The 7,112-nt window shown below is 41.5% G+C and overlaps 1 pseudogene; it reads right to left on the bottom strand.

Moving 5' to 3' along the window:
- Positions 1 to 406: 406 nt before the first annotated feature.
- LOC126067322 (tetraspanin-13-like) lies at positions 407 to 6,361 on the bottom strand (annotated as a pseudogene).
- Positions 6,362 to 7,112: the final 751 nt, after the last annotated feature.

Raw genomic sequence — 7,112 nt, 5'->3', positions numbered from 1 at the left:
CATTCTTTAATTTTTTAATGTAATGTACAATGCTATTTCAAATTATGGGAGAATACATTCAAATATGCTTGGCTTTGACAAGTTGCTGTTAAATACTGAGAAATTTCATGAAAAAGGTATTTAACCATTTTTACAGCATGAGCCAACTTATTAATAGGAACATGTTTAAAAATGCAATCTTTTGGACTTCAGATTGTTATAAAAAAAATCAAGGCTATGCAGATATACTTTCTGAATTATGCAGAATTGTTCCATTTTGAAGGCTGAAGGTAAATGTTACATATCAGAATGCTTCATGAGACGACTTCTCCGTTGCACTTATCTGTAAACGTCCAAAAACAAAACCAACACTTTTCTAAAGACATAGCTATTTCTAGAATACATTAGCATAATCGTAAAAGACTAGTAGAACTAAGGTTTGACTTTTATATTAACAATCTTCATCACAATACATCTTCCCTAAAAAGATACAAAAATTGGGAATTTGGATTTCCGTTATTGAATTTAACAGTAGAACCTCAGACTTTCTGGCTTTAACCAACTTCAACTCTTTTTCCGGTAGGAACTATCTACACAGCACAGTGCTACATAAAATTATTCCGGTAAAATATGTATTTAGATTCACAATGGGATCAACACAATAGCGTCATACGAAGTTTTTCTGTAGGTACAAGTGCTAAGAAAGGCCACAGTGGATAGGGCCAGACACTGTGAATACAGTAGGTTACCGGTACTGCCGAGGGTCAGAGGTGACTGCAAGTTTCAAAAATTTTTCAGCAATGGAAAAAAGAAAAACATATAGAGAAGCCTAAGGGTAAAAATATATAATTCCATTTTCAATAGTGTAATTTTTCAGACACTGTTTCCTCAAATAATTGGACAAATCAGCTTAGCTTAAAAGTTACAGAAAGTGAACAAGATCAGAAAATGATTTCCTTTGTTTTCCCATCAAAGGAATACACTAGAATTAGCACCAGGATCTTTCTGGTTCCTGTGCCTGTCGGTCAGGCAAATGCCCAAGAGCTCTGTAAAACTGAAGAAGAGGCCAGTGCCTGTTCTCAAATCTCAAAACCTCTCCGGCATATTCTCCTATTATCAAAGCATGCTGTGAGCACTGCTGGCCACTTTTAACACAGCTAGCCAAACGGGTGTCCTTTGGATTAAAACTTCAGAACCCACAGTAGTCAAAATTTCTCTGGATGCCATTTCAGGTACTTACTGTATTACTCCAGTCAACTTCCAGAAGCTAATCCTGTTGATCCTGGCTCAGGGCTAAGCAAGCACACACACAAAAAACTGAACAATAAATACAAGTAGGAGGACAATCGTAAAAAATCGCAACACCTGAGGGCGTTTTACAGCTCCAATCAGCTCCGCTAATGCAATGAGGAAGAAGAAAGATGCCCACTGCAATGACCGCATCGACCACCCTGACGCTAGAAATAAGCCAGAAGTCAACGCCCTGCACAGCAATTCCAATTAGCAGCAGCAGGCTAACCAAGGTGCAGGCAGACCAAGTTGAAGGTTCACAAGCAGTTCCTGGAACTCGAGAAGCCCCCGCAAACGTCTTGGAGCCTGTGGTTCCTGGAAGCTGCAGGTAAATTCAGCTCCTGCGGAGTCTCCCAGGCAGCCGGGGTGCCTTTGTTTTGGGGGCCTGGCCCAGGCGAGGCAGCAGCACGGAAGAGGATGAGGGCGCAGGGCTGGTGCTCCTGTGCGTAGTACTCCCGCTGCAGCTCTGACCTGCTCTTAAAAAAAAAAAAGCTCTTAGAGCATTAAAAAAAAAAAAAAGCCATTCAGGATGCAATTAAGCAAGAATCAGGAAATGAGGTTTCTAGTAGCAGCACTGCCAGATGCAATCCTAGGCAAATGTTTTCATCACCTGTAAACATCCACACACACACACACGCACACGCACACGCACGCACACACACACACACACACACACAGTCACCACTGGCACTACCCTACGCATTTCCGTTTATTAGTGGTGTTTTTTTTCCCCCAGCCAATGACCCAATGGTGAATTTTCGGAAGTTGCACAAAGGTGAGGAGGAAAGGGAGGGGAATTACGAGTGTTTGGAAACCCTGGGAGCGTAGTGCTTAAGTGCTATGGCTGCTAACCAAAGGGTTGGCAGTTCAAATCCGACAGGCGCTCCTTGGAAACTCTATGGGGCAGTTCTACTCTGTCCTGTAGGGTCGCTGTGAGTCGGAAGCGACTCAACGGCATTGGGTTTGGTTTGTTTTTTTTTTTGGTAGGAGCATGTTGCTTCCTAGCTGAGAGGAAAGCAATCTTATGGGGCAGTGGAAAGAGTGTTAGTCCCTGACACACATACTGCGGTTGAGATGAGCGACTTTTCCTCAAAATATCGTTCGTTTTCTCATTGTAAATTAAGGTCCTGAACATTTGTGATTTCTAAAGGCACGTAAACCTGAAGTTTTTTTTTTTTTTTTAATAAATCTGACTTATTGAAACAAGACCTGGAAGTGATGCCAAAGAGCATAGAGAGAGAGGAAGAATGTACAGAAGGAGAATGAAAAACTAGGAGAATGAGGGGGTGATAATAATGTGTGCGAGAAGCAGGAGTGGGGCACCCAGTGAAGAAGGGCCTCACTAGGGTGATTTTGGTTCACAGTGGAAACCTGCCCTGTACAACTGACTTTCATCTTATTTTCAAAATGGTGTTGCTTTACTGGAACCAGTCCTTTAAATACCAACAGACATGTTCTAATCGGACTAAAGCACGAAACAAAACACCACTTATTTATTTATTTTCTTTTTATTATGCTTAAAGTGAAAGTTTACAAATCAAGTCAGTCACTCACACAAAAATTTATATACACCTTGCTATGTACTCCTAGTTGCTCTCCCTCTGTTAATGAGTCAGCACGCTCCTTCTCTCCACTGTATATTCCCCGTGTCCATTCAGCCAGCTTCTGTCTCCTTTCACCTTCTCATCTTCCTCCAGACAGGAGGTGCCCACATAGTCTCATGTGTCTACTTGAGCCAAGAAGCTCACTTACCAGTATCATTTTCTGTCTTATAGTCCAGTCCAATCCCTGTCTGAAGAGTTGGCTTTGGGAATGGTTCCAGTTTTGGGCTAACAGAAGATCTGGGGACCATGACCTCCGGGGTCCTTCTAGTCTCAGTCAGACCATTAAGTCTGGTCTTTTTACTAGAATTTGAGGTCTGCATCCCACTGCTCTCCTGCTCCATCAGGGATACTCGATACTCTGTTGTGTTCCCCACCAGGGCAGTCATTGGTTGTAGCTGAACACCATCTACTTCTTCTGGTCTCAGGCTGATGTAATCTCTGATTTATGTGGCCCTTTCTGTCTCTTGAGCTCACAATTACCTTGTGTTTTTGGTGTGCTTCATTCTCCTTTATTCCACGTGGGATGAGACAAATTGATGCATCTTAGATGGCCACTTGCTAGCGTTTAAGACCCCGGAAGCCACTCACCATAATGGTATGCAGAATGTTTTCTTCATGGATTTTATTATGCCAATTGACCTAGCTGTCCTCTGAAACCATGGTCCCCAGACCCCCACCCCTGCTAAGCTGGCCTTTAAAGTGTTCGGTTTATTCAGAAAACTTCTTTGGTTTTGGTTTAGTCCAGTTGCGCTGACCTCTCCTGTATTGTGTGTTGTCATTCCCTTCACCTAAGTAGTTCTTGTCTGCTATCTAATTAGTGAATACATCTCTCCCTCCCTCCCTCCCCACCCTTGTAATCATCAAAGAATATATTCTTCTCTGTTTAAACTATTTCTTGAGTTCTTATAATAGTGGTCTCATACAATATTTGTCCTTTTGCAACTGACTGATTTCACTCAGGGTAATGCCTTCCAGATTTCTCCATGTTATGAAATGTTTCACGGATTCATCTTTGTTCTTTATCAATGTGTAGTATTCCATTGTGTGAATATACCATAGTTTATTCATCCATTGATCTGTTGATGGGCACTTTGGTTGCTTTCACATTTTTGCTATTGTAAACAGTGCTGCAGTGAACGTGGGTGTGAGTAGATCTGTTCATGTAAATGGGATTATTTCTCTAGGATATATTCCAAGGAGTGGGATTGCAGGATCTTATGGTAGTTCTATTTCTAGCTTTTTAAGGAAGTGCCAAATCGATTTCCAAAGTGGTTGTACCATTTTACATTCCCACCAGCAGTGTATAAGTGTTCCAGTCTCTCTACAACCTCTCCAACATTTATTATTTTGTGTTTTTTTGATTAATGACAGCCTCGTTGGAGTGAGATGGTATCTCATTGTAGTTTTGATTTGTATTTCTCTAATGGCTAATGAGTGTGAGCATTTCCTCATGTATCTGTTAGCTACCTGAATGTCTTCTTTTGTGAAGTGCCTGTTCATATCCTTTGCCACTTTTTTTTTAATTGCATTATTTGTCTTTTTGTAGTTGAGTTTTTGCAGTATTGTGTAGATTTTAGAGCTCAGATGCTGATTGGAAATGTCATAGCTAAAAACTTTTTTCCAGTCTGTAGGTAATCTTTTTACTCTTTTGGTGAAGTCTTTGGATGAGCATAGGTGTTTGATTTTTAGGAGCTCCAGTTATCTAGTTTCTGTTCTGGTATGTGTGCATTGTTAGTAATGTTTTGTGTGCTGTTTATGACATGTATTAGGGCTCCAAGCATTGTCCCTATTTTTTCTTCCATGATCTTTATCATTTTAGATTTTATATTTGAGTCTTTGATCCATTTTGAGTTAGTTTTTGTGCATGGTGTGAGGTATGGTTTGTGTTTTATTTTTTGCAGATGGATATGTAGTTATGCCAGCTTTGTTAAAGAGACTGTCTTTTCCCCATTTAACTGACTTTGGACCTTTGTCAAATATCAACTGCTCATATGTGGATAGATTTATGTCTGGATTCTCAATTCTGTTCCGTTGGTCTATGTATTTGTTGTTGTACCAGTACCAGACTGTTTTGACTCCTGTGGCAGTAGAATAGTCTCTAAAATCAGGTAGCATAAGGCCTCCCACTTTGTTCTTCTTTTTCAGCAATGCTTTCCTATCGGGGGCCTCTTTCCCTTCCATATGAAGTTGAATACCACTTATTTATTTGTGTAATTTTTCTAAAGGAAATTTTATACAGGAGCCTTTGGAAAAAATAAAGTCCATACTGTGAAAGCAGAGAAATAATGTAGTTTTTTTTTTTTAGAGTTTGGCCCCATAATGTTTATGCGACATGTAGACATAACTAAAATTATCCACAGGAAAACCTAATAGGGCATCCAATTCTGTGTCTTCCTGGACTCGCAGTCAATCATAGGAATTCCATTCAGAAGCCCTCTTCTCTAAACTTTGATGTATTTACCCCACTGTTCAGAGATGTGGCTGGAGTAGAAGCCCTGTGTAAATTAGTTAACTCGTAGGCTATGAAACTATACATTATCCAGCACCCTATATTTGTGAGGACTAACTCAGAATATAAAGAAGGAATCAGTAACTCTGTGGGGTAATGGATCACTTTCGTGTGGCCTTTCTTGCCTTGGTCTTATGACTCCCACCCAAGAGATTGGGTAAGACTGTGCAAGTAGAGTAATTGTGACCCACCAAATGGATTGGTCAGTTTTGCTTTAAAAGAGAGCCATCTCAGAGGTGGGAAGAAGAGGATACCACCAAGAAAGGAAAGCCAAGAGTAGAGCGTGACCTTTGGACCCAGGATCCCTGTGCTGAGAAGCTCCTGGAACCAGGAGACCAAGAGAGAGCTGTAACACTGAAGATGAGGAGAAGCAGTAGCAGAGAAGCAACAGCAGGAGAAACTGGCAGGAGACGGTGCAGTCCAACTTCCTGGCCCATTGAGCGAGAAAGCTGAGTGCTTTTGGGCCAAAGCTTACCAGTGGAGTGACATGCCTCTGGTCACTTATTGTCAGAGCTAAAAGATCTTTATAACACTTGCCTGAACAGGGCAGAGGCCGAGGGGCCAGAGAGAGGTGTGCCTGTGATTTGGCTGGAAAGAGCCTGTCCTGGTGGAAGAACTGTATCTTGAGTGTGCCTGAACCTAAATTGTAACCTGTTATTTCCCTAATAAACCCCATAACCGTGAGCGTTGTCTGTGATTTCTGTGTGGCCATTACAATAAATTATCAAACCCAGCAGAGAAGTAGAGAGTGCTGTGGGAGGGACGGTTGGTGGTGGAATTGATGAAGATGGCAGAGAGAGGAGATATGTCTGACCTCTGCCTCATAGGAACCATCTTGGGCTGTTGATCTTGATTATCCTTTTCCCTTGTGAAGTTAGAGGAGATCAGATGCCGCTACCACACCGTTTTTACAAACTCATACATCACAACAACAGTAAGAAACAGACATTACCTTCCATACTGGGGATTTCTTTCCCATCTTAGCAAGATAGATTATCAGTACCCACCCCTTACATTATTCTTTCCAATCTTTACCACCAAAAAAAGACTGTACCTTTAATTTCTAACTTTCCTTAAATGATGGCACTACCACTTCTCAGAGTCCTTCCAGGACTCTTAAACTTAATGACCAGTATGACTGGACTGCCATGTTGTTGCTTTATCCCTGCATTCCCTCACTCCTTCCCAGAGTCCATGTTGTCATGGTATGCAGTCATTCTCACGTCACAGGATAAGTAAGTAGAGAGAGGGAGAATAGGAACATGTCTCTCTAAGACATCTACAACGTCAACATGGTCCCCTTAACAAGTGGTTACCAAACCATGTTATGTAGAACCCTTGGATTCTGTAGAAGTGACTGGGGGACAATGTGGCGCACATCAGGTGAACAGAGGGGCACTAAGTGAACAGATCTTGTGACCCCTTTTCCTTCTCCAGTGAGAACATCATCAGACTTATCTCTTTTATATGTTGAGGTTAGGGAGGTTATCTCCTCATCCTCTTGGTGTTTGAACAGTATTGACTTTCTTCCCAGAAAATCACTCATCTGTGGACTAAGCGATATTATGATCCCATTACTTGTATCTTGTGTATGTGTGTGGGGTACAGTTATCTAGTGCTGTTATAACAGAAATACTGCAAGTGGATGGGTTTAACAACAACTGAAGTTTATTCTCTCACAGTTTAGGAGGCTAGAAGTCTGAATTCAGGGTGCCAGCTCCAGAGGAAGG

Source organism: Elephas maximus, chromosome 2, assembly GCF_024166365.1.
Source record: "Elephas maximus indicus isolate mEleMax1 chromosome 2, mEleMax1 primary haplotype, whole genome shotgun sequence".
NCBI lineage: Eukaryota > Metazoa > Chordata > Mammalia > Proboscidea > Elephantidae > Elephas > Elephas maximus.
Note: the sequence above shows the minus strand (reverse complement) of the source record. Positions and strands in the feature narration are given on the sequence as shown.